Source organism: Danaus plexippus, chromosome 7 (assembly GCF_018135715.1).
Source record: "Danaus plexippus chromosome 7, MEX_DaPlex, whole genome shotgun sequence".
Classification (NCBI taxonomy): Eukaryota; Metazoa; Arthropoda; class Insecta; order Lepidoptera; family Nymphalidae; genus Danaus; species Danaus plexippus.
The window spans coordinates 318,654-337,343 of NC_083541.1; the positions used below are offsets into that span (position 1 = coordinate 318,654).

The 18,690-nt window shown below is 42.1% G+C and overlaps 1 long non-coding RNA gene across 1 annotated transcript; it reads right to left on the reverse strand.

Moving 5' to 3' along the window:
- Positions 1–17,574: 17,574 nt before the first annotated feature.
- Positions 17,575–18,279, reverse strand: LOC116770938 (uncharacterized). The gene is made up of 3 exons (XR_009752519.1): positions 18,062–18,279; positions 17,895–17,957; positions 17,575–17,816 (listed from the first exon to the last, which is right to left on the reverse strand). It is a non-coding gene; the product is annotated as an uncharacterized LOC116770938 (long non-coding RNA).
- Positions 18,280–18,690: the final 411 nt, after the last annotated feature.

Consider the following 18,690-nt stretch of genomic DNA (forward strand, 5'->3'; position numbering starts at 1 on the left):
ATATAACAAAAAAAAAATAATAATTTCTTTTCCTTAAAATGCATTCAAATAAAATTTTAAAAAATACATATTTTTATTTAGTTAGCTTAACGTAAAAATAATTAAAGATAGAAATTATGCAAGGAGAAATATTGTTATATAATATAGCGAACTGTAGAGGGAATTTACATCATTTAATATCGTCCAAATACTGTACTCTCTACTCTCTGATGCAGATTCTAAACTATCCGGTTAAAAATAATGACATCAGTAATTTCCTTATAAACTTATAATTAAAGTAAAGTTGAATATTATGAGTTGCGTTTATTCTATCTACTGAAATATACAATCTGCTTCATGGAAAAAAATATGAAATAGATTTTTTATTTACTTCAGTTAAAATAAAACTAATATTTTCGAATACACTACGAGTTTTCTATTATTTTTAAAACTAAATTCTCCCGGCGTTTCGGTTTCTTTGCAGCAACCGTGATCACGGGCGGCGAGATCGTGTCTCGGACGTTAAAAATAGGCGTGCGTTGAAGTCAGCAGTGTGTGAAAACACCATGGATAAACCAGGCCATTACATTCGGTTCGACAAACCACAGATCCTTGCTCGTGACGATAGGTACATACCGAGATTGATCCACGAGGCTATCGAAATTAAAAAAGATCCCAATTTCAATACAGAAGATGACTGGAATCTGTCCAACTTTTGGGACCAAATTCCATGTCCAGGATCACACCGCAAGACCTTGAGACACAGTAACCACATTCTGCAAGTATCCAGAGCTGTACGCTTAGAAATTAAGAAATCGTTGGCGGTAGCTGACAAATAACAAAACCAACTGATAGACATTTTCATCTCGTCTGTCTGTGATCACTATTGCTGCAAAAGAACCGAAACTTCGGGATTATGCAGTTAAAAATATAAAAAAAGCGTAGTACATGCAAAAATATTAGTTTTATTTAAATGAATAGACTCGCAAATCCTAGATATCTTTACTTTAATTAATTCTGTCACTAACGCAACCCGAATTTAAATTTAGCATTAAGTCTCTGTTGCTTAAGAGTACAGTACACTCAAAAAAATATTATTAGCAAAACCATTTCGGCGCTTCTAGAAGAATAATTAAGCCTTACAATGTAAATAAAAATAAATATTGTGTATTTAATATACATACCTTAATATACATAAACATACCATAACTATTCTACAAAGGATTCATATAGGATTGATGTCCTCATACTAACCGTAACATCTACATATTTCATTTATATTGACAAATATGTGTGAACCAATGATAGATATTTTTTGCCTTTAGTACCAAATCGCACCTGAAGCTCATTTTATGTTTGCTGCGAATCCGATATCATTGAATATTTTTACATAAAATTCTAATAAAATATAAATGCAATGATTGGAAATTGACTCCTGGTTTCATACCCGATTTTTTTTTAACATTAAAAGTGCGTAAATATGCTAATAAATAAATTATAAGAAATATGCAGTTTTTCTTGCATGTCTGAAATCATAATATTTTTTGTACAATTACAATGCGTATCAACTTTATTCTAATTTAAAATATGATTATAGAATAAACATTGTGTTGTGCAATTGTTTTTCATTGAGTCACTAAGCCTGAAATTTTGTTTAGAAAAAAAAATATATAAAATTTCTTTAAGACGTACAATATTGGTCCAACTCGAACGTGGTATTCCCACATAAAATTTTGCATCTTTACATAAGTCTATGAAGCAATCAAAAATTACAAATGGCCGTGGGTTTTAAATAAAGAACTGGTATATATAATAAAGAAATGATTTTTCTTTGATTTATAACACATTCAAGAAGTTTGTTTATATTTTTAGCATAAAGTTTGGGTATTGCAAACGGTATATTTAACCCTTAAATTCACTATACCTACAATATTGTAGTAGACGAACAGTTCAAGAGTCATCAAGAGTTAATACAAACAAATTCGGAAATCTTTTTTGTTCCCTTTTATCTTAAAATGACATTGATTTAAATTATACTTACCATGAAGTTATGGTCATTTGTATCTTAACAGTCAGCAGTTATTAAATAATTATTTGATTATTTATTCGTCGACGACAAGCAAGAAATTAATTAGATATTCATATCATCATAAAGGTGTTAGTAAACTTTGTAACAATTGAACAAGGCCGACAAGGCATCCGCAACACCCCTTGTGTTGAAGATGTCCATGGGCGACGGTGACTGCCTTCCATCAAGTAGGCCGTTTGCACGTTTGCCACTTTTGATATAAAAAAGAGGTAAAAAGTTACTTAGAAGAGACAGATGCCTATATTTATTTAATACGGTAATTAAACCGTAATTGTTTCGATCTATAATATTGTGTGTACTTTAAAATTTGATATATTTACTTAAATTATTGTACTATTTTCGTGTTATTTTTATAAATAATATTAAATTAATAATTTCCGAAAAATAAAACCAAAACACTTATTACTTTTTGAAAAGAATTTTTTTTTCACTTCTAAATTTCCTGTTCAGAGTCAGTATTAAATTGTCTTATTTTATGCCTTTATGTGGTTTATACACTAAAGACGTTTTTTGAAAGAGATATGAGGACAACTTAAGACGAAATTTTTTGTGGAAACTGAAAATAGTTTTTACTTTTATATATTAAATTCCACGGAGACGTAAGTTACATGGGGCGAGCGGCTAGTATTATGATAATAATTCTTAATAAGATAGGATTTTTTAAAGTTTCTCTCGATTTGTTTCGGATGCCATCATCATTATCTGGTCAAAGAATTACGCCACAAGTAAAGACTAATGCGAGTCATCAAAGAAACGTATATATATATGTATATATATATCTTTGGTCGTATTCAGAAACTTCAATTTTGGAATTTATTTTAAAACGAACAAATATCGGTTTTACTCACAAGCCTGTTTTCTAAGAATTTATTAATTTTTATATTTTTATATTTGCACTTAAAAATTCTGTAAAAAGTTGGAACAACCGAGACATTTAAAATAAAATTTCATATTATTAAAACTTTAGCAACTTTTAATGTTATTATAATATATTTGTTATTATTTAGGAGAAAATAAAGAGTTTCATAATGTGAATTTACATCATATGTCTCCGAAATTAATAATTCAGTTAGTATCGGATATTATGAAAATATGTGATTCATGTTATTTCTTTTTATAACCAAACTTTTGATATACTTAATATCGAAAATGGTAACAATTCTTATTATGTTACGTTATGGTAATGAAATTTGTTTTTGTTCTTCCACGTCTCAAAGTATCTATGAATATAGTAAAGTAAAGTATATTTTAGCCGTTTACGACTCTTGCTTTTTTAATTTACCAATCTTCCTGAGGTTTACGGTAACGGTACAGCAATTGTGAAGATGAGAAGACGAAATGAAGATGTCCTAGTAGACAGGGAATTTGTGAGACCCAGAGGACTTAAGACGATGTCTTCTACGGATGATCAAATCTATGAAACATATCAACTGATATCCCGTTATTTACATAATTATCAGTTTTTCATTTTAATTTTTTTTTTTTAATTCATTCTACACGGACTTTGAACGTTAATAATAATAGGCTCGTCGTTTAAAGACGTCTCTGACGACGGTTAACATAATTAGTTTAATATTATCTTTCTATTTGTTTCTTGATGTAAGCTTACACATTATTTTGGTTTCTTGACGTGTTCCGATTGTTTGTTTTTCAATTTTAATTGTAAGGTATTTCATGTTATTTAAAAATTTTATATTAAAAAAAAAAATCTTTTTTATTAAACCTCCAAACGAAGTCTTTGAAATATTTTAGATAAAATAAATAACTTTGAGTAGGCGCTTAGCAACAAAATTAATTAATTAAATAAAATGTGATGCGTGTCGGTGGCGCAGCGCGATACGACCCTTCTATGGAACATAGAACACTCAGGAAGATAGTGTCAGCCAAGCAGCAATTCCAACGGTTATACAGCAATAGAAGTGACGGAACGTGTGGGTCGGTTACTTATTTAAATTAAAAATATATGTTAATATATCTTTTATATTTATTCAGTGAATGCTTGTTGTGTACTCAAAACTATTGTATATAATTGTTGTATTGATAGAACGATACAAGAAGGAAGCGATCAATAAATTAAATCCTTATTTTCCTACCATTTATTTGAATTTTCTGAATTGAGAAATGTACGCTTTCCAATCAAGAAAGGATATATCTGACTATGAACAGCACGGTCAAATGATATGCGTGGTCATTAAAAAAAAACTTACTCGAATAAATGAAATCCTGATTCATTTTTTATCGGTCAAAGAGAATATACCTGAGTCACTGCACTCTGATAGCGAGTAATACTAACAAATTACTTACTTGCTGTTATCAATTAGTTATGAAATAGATATAAATAAATTTATTGATTTGTTCACTGCAATTAGGTGGGAGTGAATCTGTGTAAATGTAGGTGAAGTTGATATTGATTCTTTTATGTTTTCAGAAATTTTCAAACTAAGTTTTCAATCACAAGGAAGTCTTCATTAATTGGTCTCTTAATCTAACTATATTAATTCATATGAGTATTTACTTAAAATTAGATTTTTTCTACTAAAAGAAACTAAAGGTCTAATAAAAGAAAAATCTTGCATTACTTATTTACAAGTGACTTCTTAATATAAATTATCTTATACAAATTTAAAAGTTTTACCAGATGTTATAACTAAATAAATAATATATTTTGATGTTAACTATTTAAAAAAAATATTTTCCAGCATACATATAAATATTGTTATTTAATCGTGAACCTCAGTTACATATAAAGAAGAGTGTTAAAATGTATATGAATTATATACATCGATCTAATAATAATAAAAAACCTTATATTAATAATGTCAACAAATTTTGGTTCATTTTAAAGAAGATTAATAAAATTTGAAATCTGCTGTTCTTGTCATGCTTCCAAGACATTTTGTCAATCGTAAAAGCGCCATCTAAAAGAATGTCAATAAGAAATATTTAAAATTTTTATGTGAAAAAAAGAACACAATAAATACTTTACTCATTTGGAACCATTGAGTTGTAGGTATTCCAGCTCCAGGCGTGCAGACGCTATGGCTGCTCTCAAAGCAAATGGTATAACTATTGCCATACATGTTGCTGGTTCTCCTGTGGCTGAAATATAAAAAAGGATCGCAAGAATACAAGTGAAAATAATACTATTATATATAAACTGTCGAGTTCTCATTTTGAGTGAGGAGTTCAAGTATACAACTTTTGGCTCCCAAGACAGCCTTATCGCAAAATGATCAATCAATTAAATTAACAATCAATTAAATCGTATCCGTATCTTAAAATTTTCCATTCTCCTGTTAGCATATCTAGCTCAACTTCAGCCCCTGTAGCGACGGAAATATCGTATGTTATTGAATCTTCCGGACTAACAAAACTGTATACTTGTAAATCAATATTCATAGAAAAAGCTTTTTGGGTGAGATCTAGCCAGGAGGGGTTATTTTATTGTTTTCTTGCTGGTTTTAACTTTCTTAATAGTTCATCACAACAATTTCGCACACCTATTTCAACGTTTTGAGTTATCACACTTGAATCTGATCCTTTATTATTGGCTGTTGATACAGTTTTACTAGGTTTTATTTGGATTTTTTTCTATGGGTATGTTACGAAAGTAAGCACATATTTTGAGTGGCAATAGTATTTATGCCTTGACCCAACTCGATTCCAACGTGTGTTATAGAAACGGTTCCATCAACTGAGTAAAAGTTTATTTTAAAATGAAAATACTTTGGGACAGATGCTTCAAATCTAAGAAATAAAAATTTCGGGCCTCGTTTTTTCCAACGATTTTCAGAATTGAATTTGCTTACTAGTATTTTTCTCTCGTAATAATTGGAATTGAATTTTTTTCAATCATCTCCAACATTTAACTATAATTTTGTCTATCTAAACTTTATACACGGTCATCAAATGAATCTAACTCCATTTCATAGGCGATTCTTTCCGTCATGATTGCAGCTATGGCCACGTGTTCTAAACTACCTGAGATCGATTGTTACTGTTTAAAGAATGAAAAATTCAAAAAAAAATAATCTACGTTATCATTTTAAAATAGTAATATAAAAAGTGTGAAGATTATATTTTGTATATTTTTAATATTCTCAATTTTTAACGACAAAGTAAAACAGGGATTCATATTACCTGGAGCTCTTACCCTACTATGGGATGTTGTATCTGTGATGACGTCAAATGAGGTATATTTCCACGGTCCACTTCTATAAGTATTGTTATAGATGTTATACAATTTCTAGATTATGAATTATATAGTGATCATGGATGTACCTGCCAATTAAAGTCTTTAGTTGGCAATACATCCATGATCACTATATAATTCATAATCTAGAAATTGTATAACCTCTTCGTTGGAAACACCAATCTAAAAAATATAAACCATTAAACTATAAAATACCAAAAGTCCATATTTTTAATACACCTGATCAATATTTTTTAAATTACTCAATAATTACAAGAGCATGGTGATCTTTTACCAGTTGACTTCATGTTATTTCGCAAAGATTGAATGAAACGACAGGGTCGATTTAGTTTGAGGGACACTAGACTACTCGCCAGTGATACTTGTGTGGATCTAGATAACCTGCAACCATAAGCCACGCCAAGACAACATACGTGAACAGCGATTCTGAAATATTTTTTTCTCTTGTTTTCACTGATTATCTTATCTACATAGTTCTATGACATACACATCAGGTTTAGCTTTAAATGTTGTAGAAAAATTACTTCAATAATTTCTTCTACTGAAAAATTACACAAGGTAAAAACAAACTTACTAAAGCTCTACTGGCATCGATATGAGTGATAGTACCTTTTTTTTTTTTTGGTAACGAGGGGAAATCTTCTGAAAGACTTCCGACCGAGGGGGAACCCGGTCGGGGTATGTGGGATTTTTACCCACTAAAACCACCTCGACGTTCTCGGCGCAGTGCGTAAGCTAGTGTAACGGGGACGGCCTGCCATTCATCCGTTCACTACGCACGAGCCCCTAAAAGGGGACTCCGCCTTCGGTAGGAGAGGTGGGCCCCACCCACACCCCCCTTCCTTCTCCAAGAACTGCCTGCCAGAACGTAAGGCCTGCAGCTCTCCATTTGCCTGGATCATCGGGCATCGGATTACCCCTCCGACACCCGCAGGCTCCTCTCACTGGGGAGGCATTCGGCGGGCATAAGCCCGCTGCCTACGACCCAGCCTACGTCGGCGCATCGGCGCCGAGGAGGGATCATCTTCCCTCCCCCTTTCGGCAGTCTCCTTCCGCGAGATGACAACCTCACAGAAAGAGACCACCGCCGCCCAGGCCCTCTCACTACCTACCATAGCCTTGACTACGGCCGGCAGCGAAAGGTCCGCGCCAACTTCGGTGATTAGTTGGCGACGCTCCGCTTCCCACGAAGGGCACTCCGCTAATGTATGGTCGGGCGTATCATCCACGCAACTGCAATGGTGACACGCCGCCGTCGGCTCTCTTCCGACTATGTAGCACAGATACCGCCCGAAGCTACCGTGCCCCGAGAGGATCTGCACCAGCCGGAAGGTCAAGGAACCGTGTCGGCGATCCACCCACTCCTTAAGGAGCGGTCGAATCGCCTCCACGGTGCGCAACCCGGCCACTGGCTCGGAGAGCCGCCGCCTCCATCGACGGAGTAGCTCCTCGTGTGCGGAGCGTCGCCAACCATCCACCGGATCCCAGGGCGGATTCACACCCTGGGATCGAGCTCGTGCGCGCCACTGGTGCACCTCCGCCAGAACTTGGGCGACCAAGTCCCAGGGAGGCGTCCCAGCGAGCACGCAAGCCGCCTCGTGGGAGACCGTGCGGTATCCACGCACCACTCTCAAAGCCATGACGCGCTGCGCTCTGTGCAGCGACGCCACGTTCGGCCTCGAGAGGGCACCGGCCCACACTGGTGCTCCGTACAGCGCCATCGAACGCAACACGCCGGTGTACAAGCGCCGGCATGTCGCGCTTGGACCACCGAGATTAGGCAGAAGCCTTCCGAGAGCGTTCGCCGTCCCGAGTAATTTCGGGACGAGACCGCGAAAGTGCTCCCGGAAGTTCCACCTACCGTCCAGAGTCAGCCCCAGATATTTCATCCGGGGACTGAGCTCGACGCGGGCGCCGCAGATGTTGATGCTGGCGCCCGGCGGTGGTCGTGCTCGAGGGCCGTGGAACAGGAGGGCCTCGGTTTTGTCGAGACCCACCCTCAGCCCGAGCATCTCGATGCGCCGTACTATCGAGGCGGCTCCCGCTTCAGCTCGCAACGTCGCCTCTGCCAGGTCCACGCCTTGGGCCCCGACGAGCGTGTCGTCCGCATAGCAGACGACGCTCAGCCCGGTCTGGAGGGCGCCGCGAAGTACGAAGTCGTACCCCAAGTTCCACAGGAGCGGCCCGAGGACTGACCCCTGCGGAACCCCGCAGCGCACCTCGTGGCGATGGACCCTACCGTCTCTCCCCACGAACGAGATCTCTCGTTCGCGGAGATAGGACCCGATGGTCTGCCGGATGTAAACTGGCAGACCATGGTATCTGAGGGCCTCTTCAATGACACCGAACGGAAGGGTGTTGAATGCGTTGGAGATGTCCAGGGACACCGCCAACATCACCCCACCCCCCGAAACGGCATCATCGGCGAGTTCCCTCAGCTTCGAGATGGCATCGATCGTAGACCGGCCACCCCGAAAACCATACTGGCACTCGGCCAGGTCGGGTCCGTTGCTGCTTAAGTGTGCGACGACACGGGTAGCTAGGATACGCTCGAAGAGCTTCCCCGCGTCGTCTAGCAGCACTATGGGACGGTATGCAGATGGCGAGTCTGCAGGTCGACCTTCTTTCTGGAGGAGAACGAGTCGCCCTTCTTTCCAACACGATGGAAAGCGACCCGATCTCAAACACTCGTTGAGGATCTCCACGAACCACTCGGCCAACTCGCCCAGAGCCAGGGCCAGGACACGTCCGGGGACGCCGTCCGGCCCAGGGGCGGTTTTCTTGGCTTTGAGAGGCCGCAGAGACTCCTCGAGTTCCTCCAGAGAGACGGGCGGAATAAATTCCACCCGGTCCGGCCCACGTGAAGTGCCAGCCTCCGCTAGCATCGAGTGCGCCGTCTCCGCAGGGAATAAGGCACTCACGACGCTTTGCAGAAGCTCCGGCTCCAGACTCTCCGTGACCGGGGCCATCTGGGCCCGGATCTTATTCCGGGCACCGAGATACGGACGCCCCCACGGGTCATTGTCCAGACGCGCAAGCAACTCCTCGCGAGCCGACTCCTTCGACCTGCAGATTGCGAGCTGAAGCCCGCTCTTCGCTCCGTTGAAGGCGTCACGAAACCGACATTCGACGGCTTCGTTACGAGGGTGCCGCCTCCGTTGTCGGATATACTGGCGTCTCGCCACCGCGCAAGCCGCACGCAGCTGCGCGATCTCTGACGTCCACCAGTACACCTGGCGTCTGGGGGAGCGTTGCGCGACGCGAGGCATCGCAGCATCGCAAATCCGCCACAGGCTGTGGCGAAATTTGCGCGCCTCCCCATCCACCGAAACGGGCTGCTCCACTCGCATCGTCCAAGCTTGGACGATCGACGCCTCCACCGCCATGTCCCTGTCGAGCTCGGTCAGGGACCACCGTGGGAACGCCGAAGCGTTCCCGACGGGTCGGCGGCGGAACGAAGAGCCATCCTGTGGGGCCAACTCGAACCTGATGAAGAAGTGGTCCGACAGCGTCTCAACCTCATCCAGGACTCGCCAGTCACGTACACGCGTTGCAACCGCAGGAGCAGCGAACGAAAGGTCCACTATGGATTCGCCCTGCGGTCGTACGCACGTGACTGCATTGCCCCGGTTGAGGAGGGATAGGCCAGCCGCTGCAGCCCACTCCTCCACCACCTCCCCGCGAGGGTCCGTAGCGGGCGATTGCCACACCGTACTGTGGGCATTAAAGTCACCGAGGACAATTGCTTGTCTCGGCGACGCACGTCTGACCTCAGCCCCGACCTCGTCGAGGAGTCTTTCGATCTCCACGACGGGCTTCCTCGGAGCGAGGTAGACGCCCACAAGTATGAAGTCGCCCCACTGAGCCACGACATACCCTTCTCCCCTTCTGATGACAGAGAGAGGAGAAGAGGAGCGCGCACCCGGTGAGATGACTACCGCCACAGACTGCTCCGCATCACATACCCAATTCGAGCGATCGGGCACGTAATACGGCTCGCAGAGAACTGCCACATCGATGGACCACTCCACCATGGACTGCAAGCAAAGGTCTTGCGGTCCAGGGGAATGGTTCAGGTTCGCCTGGAGGAACCTTATGGTTGTGCAAGCCATTACACTTCCATGGGCACCTCCAGCGCGGCAGATTTAGAGGGCGGGGGGACCGAGGATTTTCCGGGTCCCTTACCCTTCCTACGCTTCGGTGGGTGGCACTGTTTGCCCCCCACCATGTGGTTGGAGGCGACTCCCGCCTCCGCACAGATCGGACACTTCGCGTCCGACGTGCAGGCCTCAGCGATGTGTCCTTCGCCGCCGCAACGGAAGCACAGACGGCTGCGGTCGGTTTTGGACGGACATCTGAGGCCCGCATGTCCCACCTCCAGGCACCGGTAGCACCGCATAGGGCGTGGCTCCAGCGGTGTCACCCGTGCCGAGCTCCAGCCGACCAAAAGGCGGCCGGCTTCGGCCAGGCACTTGGCAACCTCCACTGGGCACCTCACCCAAGCGGCCCGGTGCTGAAGGACCCGCGGGAGCGGATCGGCCCTACCCGTATTTGCTCGACAGAGCAATTGCCCTGCCGAGCGACCGCAGCGAGGACGTCCTCCTTAGTGACGGAGTCGTCCAAACCGGTGATTCGCAGTTCCCCGCTTTTCACCGGTCTGGCGACTTTCACCTCAGGGACGAGCTCCCGGAGTTTTTGCGCCAGGAGGTCGGCTTTCGCCTCCCCCGCGCTCTCCGGCAGCTCGAACATGCGGGCTCCCGTCACCGTCTTCTTGCAGACGAGACCCATCGGCAGTCCTAGCTCTGCCAGGTTGAGTCCCGCCCGCGCCGTTTTGAGGACATCCTCGTACGTCCTTTCTGAATCCCGCGGCAGCGTAATTACCACCGCAGGATTCTTCACGCTCTTGAGGCTCCTCTTCTTCTTCTTCTTTGCCTTCTTCTTCTCCTTGGCCGGCTTCTTCGCCTTCGGCCCCTCTTGGGGTGGGGCTACTGGCAGGCCGGTCTTCTTCTTGCCCTTCTTCTTTACCACCTCCGTCCATGTCTTGTCCATGGATGGAGGCGGTGGGGGCAGAGGTCTCGCCGTCTTCTCCTGTTTTCTTGTGGCACCGTTCTTTTTCCTGCTCGCCACTCTACCTGCCGGCTCAGCCACAGCAGCCGACGCAGGCGCTGGGGGTGGCCTCTTGTCCGCCGCTAGGGGCGGCCTCAGGCGCTTTTCGGGGAGCAGCCGGTCTGCGATCCCCTGGAGCTTCGCGTCCATCATGGCACCTAGGTCCCTCATGAGGGACCCGCGAAGCTCCTCCTCGCTCTTCTCGTCTCGTGCTGGTTTCGGGGCAGTGGCGAGCAGGTCCATGTCTGCCCGCAAGCGGGCCTGCCCCTCTCTCAGGAGCCCCAGCTCCTTCTCCAGCAGCGAGCTCTTCTTCCTTTCTTCCTCTAGCCGGGCTCGGAGAATCTCATTCTCCTCGCCGCTGGTCCGCTGCAGGAGAATCTCTTTTGCCTCCCCCAGGAGTGCCGCCGACGTCTTCAATGCCCTGACGCATCCGCCCTTCAGATTCTTGGATTTGAGGGCCACGTCAACTATGACGCTCAGGGCCCTCTCCATCTCTTTCGCGAGGCACGAGGCTGGCAGCGTCTTAACCGAGGAAAGGGCCACCTCGACCCGGCGCGTCGACCTCGCCACGTTTTCCTCCTCCGAGTTCGATTCGCCTTCCTCAACTGCCCGTCCTCTCTTCACCGCAGTAGCGAAGGAAGCCTTGTCACTTCCGCCAGACGAACTCCCACCTGGTTGTCTTCTTGTCGCTGGCCGCTTCCGGAGAGGCGTCAGGCTCGTCGGCGTACCGGCGAAGAAGGCGGAGCGCGTCTCCTCCGTCTCCATCTCACTTCCGCTCGTTGTACGCGGGCTCCTTCTGGTTGCTCTTCCCTTCTCACCGTTGGACGCTAGTGGCTGGCGCGCCACTGGTCGCACCGCCGACGCGTCTACAGGCTCCTCGTCAGAGCTTACCACCATCACCTTGTCCAAATCTTTTGCTGATCGGTGTCCTTTTCCCAAGCCAGGTCCCGTGCCCACTGCACCTCGTCCCAGAGAGTCCTTAGAAGAAGGACTCCCGAAGCGGTTGTTGCCCCCCCCAGAATACGAGGGGCAGACCGGCGAACCGGTGAGGGATTCTCCAGCCGCGGCGCGGCTGGTACCCTCCTGGGGTAAATCGTTTTTACAACTCGCTTTCATTTTATAAAAACTCTCCGATGACCTACATCGTCGTCCCGCCTCGGGGGCGGGAGCCCCTTGGTCGCTCGGTGGCTGAGATACCCCCCAGCCGCTCCCGAAGAAGCATCCCCTAGCCGCGCCCCGCAACTAGGAGAATTTGGGGATTTTTTATAGAGGTTTACTCCTCGCAGCTGACGCCCCCGTGTCCTCTCAATGAGGGTTACGGTCTGGCCGGCGGGTAGTCTAGAAGACCGCCCGCCGCCCGATCCCACGTCCCCGGGGTCCCCTGATACAGGGGAGCTGGGGAGCGGGTTGTGCCGAGAGCAGACGAATCCACTCGGCAACGTCACGAAGTGACAGATCCGGTATCCCGGGGTCTCCTGATACAGGAGAGCTGGGGAACCAGAAAACGGCACGCCAAAAATGGCACGCCCTCACCACCACTACACTACACACATATACATACACATACAAACACCAGGTCCGCGATCCACCGCACCAGTCCCGCAAGCGAGACCATTGCCGAGAGACCGCGGAACCTGGTAATCGGAAAGAAAGCTTCCCGATCCTCCTTTCATACTCACCTCTTGGATACCACGTCGCCGGAGTCCCCTGCTGCAGAGGAGCTGACGAGTGGTATTACCGCCGAGTGTCCTGCGTCCCCAGAGTTCCTGCGAACAACATTAGGAGAGCAGGAAGCCAGCGCACCGTAGGTGCACCCGCGCCTCCACCTTGCATACGAGCAAGGGCCCTATCCCACAGGCAGATGTGCCAGGAGAGTCCTGAGGCCCCGCTCACGCACGCACACACACCATACCCAGCCAGCCGAGAGTCCGAAGACCACAAGGCCAGCCCCCTTTCGCGAGTCCCACGATCCAACCCCACATTCACTCAAACTCACGCACGCACACACATGCACGCGCGCATTCAAGCTCCCCAAGGGAGACCCATGTAGACCGACCGCGAGACTTCCTCCCTCCCCGGGCTACCGGAATTCCCGCTCCCGAACGAAACGCCGCGCGAACGCAACTTCACGCCCGGTGTTGAGCGAGAGGGTGGTCCTGCCCCGGACGAGCCAGCCCATTGCGAGCCACAGTCCGAAGACCGCAGTTAGGCTCTACCACTCCTTGTTCCCACATCCCCGGAGTCCCCTGATACAGAGGAGCTGGGGAGCGAGATAGTGCCGAGAGCAGAACGAGTCCACTCGGCAGAACGAAGGATCCTGCCCCCGGAGTCCCCTTTTCAGAGGACAGGGGAGCAAGATGACCGACACACCGAGACCGGCACGCCAGCCCCTTCGCACAGATTCCGAGAAGGAGCCCTAGCCCACGGATGGGGGTCCTCGGGCCCCTCTCCGACCCACACGCCGGCCAGCCCAGAGTCTAACGACCACAAGGCCGGCCCGCACTCACCGGCCAGGCCATACGGCCACACGACCGCGCCACCCCTAGAGTCCCACGAACCAATTGCGTAGGCTCCGAAACGAAACCCACGCATCCGGACCATGAGACTATCCCCCCCCTGCGGATATTAGCCGCCGAAGAAAGACGCCTGCTATGCAAACATCGTTCTCCGTCGTTGCCCAGATTGCACCAGGCCCAGCTGCTACCCTTCCCCCCGGACCGTAATCCGTGAGGGACCGGTAACAACCAGGCGCTCGAGGAGGTTTCCGCGTCGCAACCCATGAGTGATAGTACCTACTGCAACTGTTGTCAATACAAATGCTACATACACTTCTCCTGGAAATATTCGTAGATTCTCTGTATATTTAGTTACACCGGCACACTGAATATACAAAAATATGATCAAACCAATGCACATGAAGTCTTTATATTACAGGAAAAAGGATCTTTAATACGAAACTAAATTATTTTTAAGATAGAAACTTAAATTTCAGGATAATTTTGTTTTTATAAACTTTTATTATATTGATAAACACCATTTTTCTCTCATCCCCGATCTTAGTATACTCGATATCAATATACTTAAAGTAAAACTTATATAAAATAATTTTATTTTTCTTTTATTTCTGAATAAGAGCTAGTGTCAGTTTCTCTTTAAAAGAAAAGGCTTGTTTTGCTGTTAAAAACATGAATATATGAACCTACTAGTTTTATTGTCTTCACTTACCACCTCTTCAATCTTTGGAAATGGCTTATTGAGTGGCCAAAGAGAAGAATCTGTTTCAAAATATTGTCTTTCCTGAGAGACCGGTCTTGTTTCGTGAATTTTAATGGCGCCAGAAATATACCGAGGATTCAGTCGGTGACGAGAACACACTGAAGGTAGACCCTTAAATTATTACGATGCCTTAAATAATTTTTATATAGTTATCAAATTTGTTACTTAGAGTTTACTTCAAAAATATTAGTGGAAGTAATATTTTTGAGAAAAAAAATTGCTTTCAATAAATACCCTATAAAACAAAGCCAGAGCTACTTGTCGTCCATAAGACGTTGGTGCATCTGGTCAACTCTCTGTTACTATCATTTTTGCATTCAATATTTTTAAGGCGCCTTGCAGAGTTTCATTCTGGAATAATAATTTTCCAATCTTTATATAAAAGATAGAAAGATATTTTTCAGTTTTTCAAGATCTAGTGTAGAATGGTGACAGTCTTCCCTTCACTATTCTACATTCTTTGACTCTTAAATTGTGATCAATTTTGTAAAAAAAACCAGCGTGAACAAACGCATGGGCGTTTTGGTATCGTGGGCTTATCTGAAATAAATTTATGTTAAAGATTTTCATAAAAATATTTTGAATATCGCAATTCTTCGAACGATTCTTGACTTACTTTGAACTATTCTATTTTATTTTCTTCGTTCAGTGGGGTAACAAAATGTTCAATATTATTTTACGGGTCATATTTTGTTTAAGGAACGCTTGCACAACAATAATTTTTCTTCGACTTTTACTTTTCTCTGTACATAAATTAAAAAGTCTTAAGAGGAATGTTGAGTCATAAAATATACATTTAATTAAACAAGACTTTTAATACTAAATTATATGTTTGATAACATTAAAATAAAATTATTATTTTGAAGGTATACAGGGGTTTGAAAAGATTACGTTTTAGATTTCTTGGCGTTTTTAGAACCATGGAACAGGACATAAAAGTCGCATTACAGGGTTCCTCCCAGGTACTCTCACAAAAACTTTAAATTGATCATGATTAAAGTTATATAAGTAATGTTTTTTGATCCAGCACACTTAATCATATAAGCATAATATCTGCAGTAATTTTTAATTGGTTACTAAGGTCGTCAATGCAATTCAATGGATATGTTTCAGAGGTGAGTTTATCGTGAAACCTCTTAATTAGATAAAGGTAAATGCACTGAAATATTTTCAAGTATTATTTGTTGGAAGAGTTTGATTGGTAAATAATTAAACTACTTAAGAATGTTTCTTATTCCAATAACATAAAGTTGAAATTCAAACTTAATAAAACCAATAAATTCAAAAGTATAGAAATCAGGTTAAAGGTCCCTGACACGCCAATCACCGTTTCGGATAATTTAACTTCGAACGCCATAAACGGTTTTCATACATCAAAGTCCTCAAGTAAAATTTAAGTTAAACTTCCTTGGATGTTTTGTTCGACAATTGTCAGGTTTGCCAGTGAGCTCCTTTTTAACTTTTACTGATATTTGAAAACCTGCCTCTCAAAATGTTTAAAAAAAAATAATAAAGGAACGAATCTCGCAAATTCTATAACAGTATTTAGTATCTCAATATTTGGCTATTACAAAAAACATCACCAACACCACAGGTCTTAAGAATGCGAGCAACTTCATATTTACAAGAGTTAAGTCTTAATATTTCTAGTCTTTTAGAATTTTTTAAATTAGTTTTTAATAATATCTGGATCTATTTTATATTTATAATACACTTCGGATTATTTTAAGAAATATATTTTAAGGGTTAAAAAGCAAGTACCAAAATTTTTACGTTTTGTTTACAAGTGGCTTCGTTTTAAATAGATATTTCATGATCGAGATGCGTGTTTAAATGTTTATGGGCACTGCTACCTTCAATGTGTTTTTAATTTTTAGTGACTTGGCACTAAAGAATAATATAAAATTTAAAATTGTTCAGATCCCTAAGCTAAAGCTAATACAATTTTTTTTTTAATTTTTCATGTGCAAAATAAAACCAAGTTGGAATATCTATTGTAAAACAGATAACTGCCAAACTAATTGCTATCAAATCTTTGAAACTCTCCCCGTTTCTTTCACTTATACAAGGGATTTGTCATAAAAAATGTCACATCTATTTCAGTTGAATAGATAATTAATAGAGATAAATGTAAATGTGGCTTAGATTTAAGTGTTTTCTGTCTTTTAGGAATGATAAACCAATATGCGATGTACGTACTAATTTCAAAGATTGTCTTAATAGTCTGAATGGATATAAACGTTGGTTAAATTTTTTAACAATTGTAAAACTCTATAAATAAATTTAAAGCAGATATTAATTTGGTCCTCAATGGGTTTGCAGTTAAAATAAAATAAAACAAAAACTTTATAACATTAAAAACTATGGAGTTTTTAGATGATTAGGTTTATTTATAGAAATTTTAACACATCTTTACGTTTTTACTGGCCATAAATAAAAAATGGTCTGCTAATATGAGGTATTACTTTTATTCTCTTCTCATTATTTTAAGAATTACCTGAAATCCTTTTATTACCTATTAACTTTACACTATGTTAACGTCTAGGGAATTGAAAATACTTAAGTATAGTTAACTGAGTTCAGACATTTTCAGAAAGGAAGGAAATATGCCATTTAACAACAGGATAAAGATTTTTTTAGCGTTAGATTGCCAGCGACTGCAGCAGACTGAAGTATATGAAACATAATTGAAACGGTTTTCATTTATGCAATGTTATTCAATATTAAGTTATCAATCATCCAACACTTTTATTCTTTTATGTTTGTAAAATTATAAGCATGTATTTTTTAATTTAGTTTCTTAACTATTGTGAAATATAATGAAAGACAAAGTTTGAAATCAGATATAGAGCGTCTGTTTTTTTTTGGAATAGGCACCTAAAACAAATTTATATTCAATATTGTCATAACTCTTAAGATTTTATTTCTACTTAAATTTTTTATAGCAATATATGCGATTTGTTTAATATGCTCATTCCTTATTTTTATGGGAGTTAGTTTTGTATGGGAGATAAATTTTCAAATAAGTTCAAAATTTCAGTAAGGGTAGTCGCTCCGCCGATAACAAAGTTCTGGTCAATTTAGTGTTGTCTCAGCTCTTTAACTTCATTTATGTTGTTGATACTCTTATATATTCCACTATAGGATAAATACCTAAAACATGGTCATCACTTAGAAATTCCTAATCTTTAACCTATGTTTATAAACCTGAATTATAGTGATAAAAATTACCTTTTCCTGTATTACCGGCAGATGTTGCTTTCAAATGACTGCTCTACTTCCAACATAGTTGTTCTTGAATTTTTAAGTAAAAAAAATCTTTATTAACATTATTTCTTACACCTAATAAAATAAAGTTAACAAGGGAATTGGTTTTGTAACAGAGCATGCTGCACTACCTGTACATGGCCATGAGCTATCCTGGAGTGCAGTATCCACATTGTGAACCATTATTCTCCGCGAGCGTTACTTGCAGTGGATGGTAACCTTCCAAACGGCCACCAATGCCCTCTATTGTAGTTACGTCCCAAACGTCACATGATTTTGTTGATACCAAACACTTAAAGATTTCAAATACCTACACAGAGAAAACATTAGCTTTCTAAAAATTATTACACATATAATCGTTGTTGTATTTCATAACTCTCTGGTATATTTTAAGGCTTTTAAATACGATATCATAACTTCGTAACAGGGGTAAGCTACTTTAATATAGTTGTAAAATTTACCTTAAGAAACAAATTGTTGAATATTTATACTCTTTTTGTAAGAGTTTTAGGATAACATTAAGTGCCAAAATATTTATATACATAAATAATGAAAGAAAATATTGTAGGCAGAATAATAAAATATAACACAGAGATAAACGACAGAAACAATATTATTACTTTTTAACAAAAGAATAAACTTTATCTTAAAATGAAAGTTTAATTTTTAAAAAATCAAAATTTATTAATTTCATATTAAGAATATTGCGGTTTCTGTGGATAAAGACATGAAGTTTAATAATTACTCACAGAGTTGACTC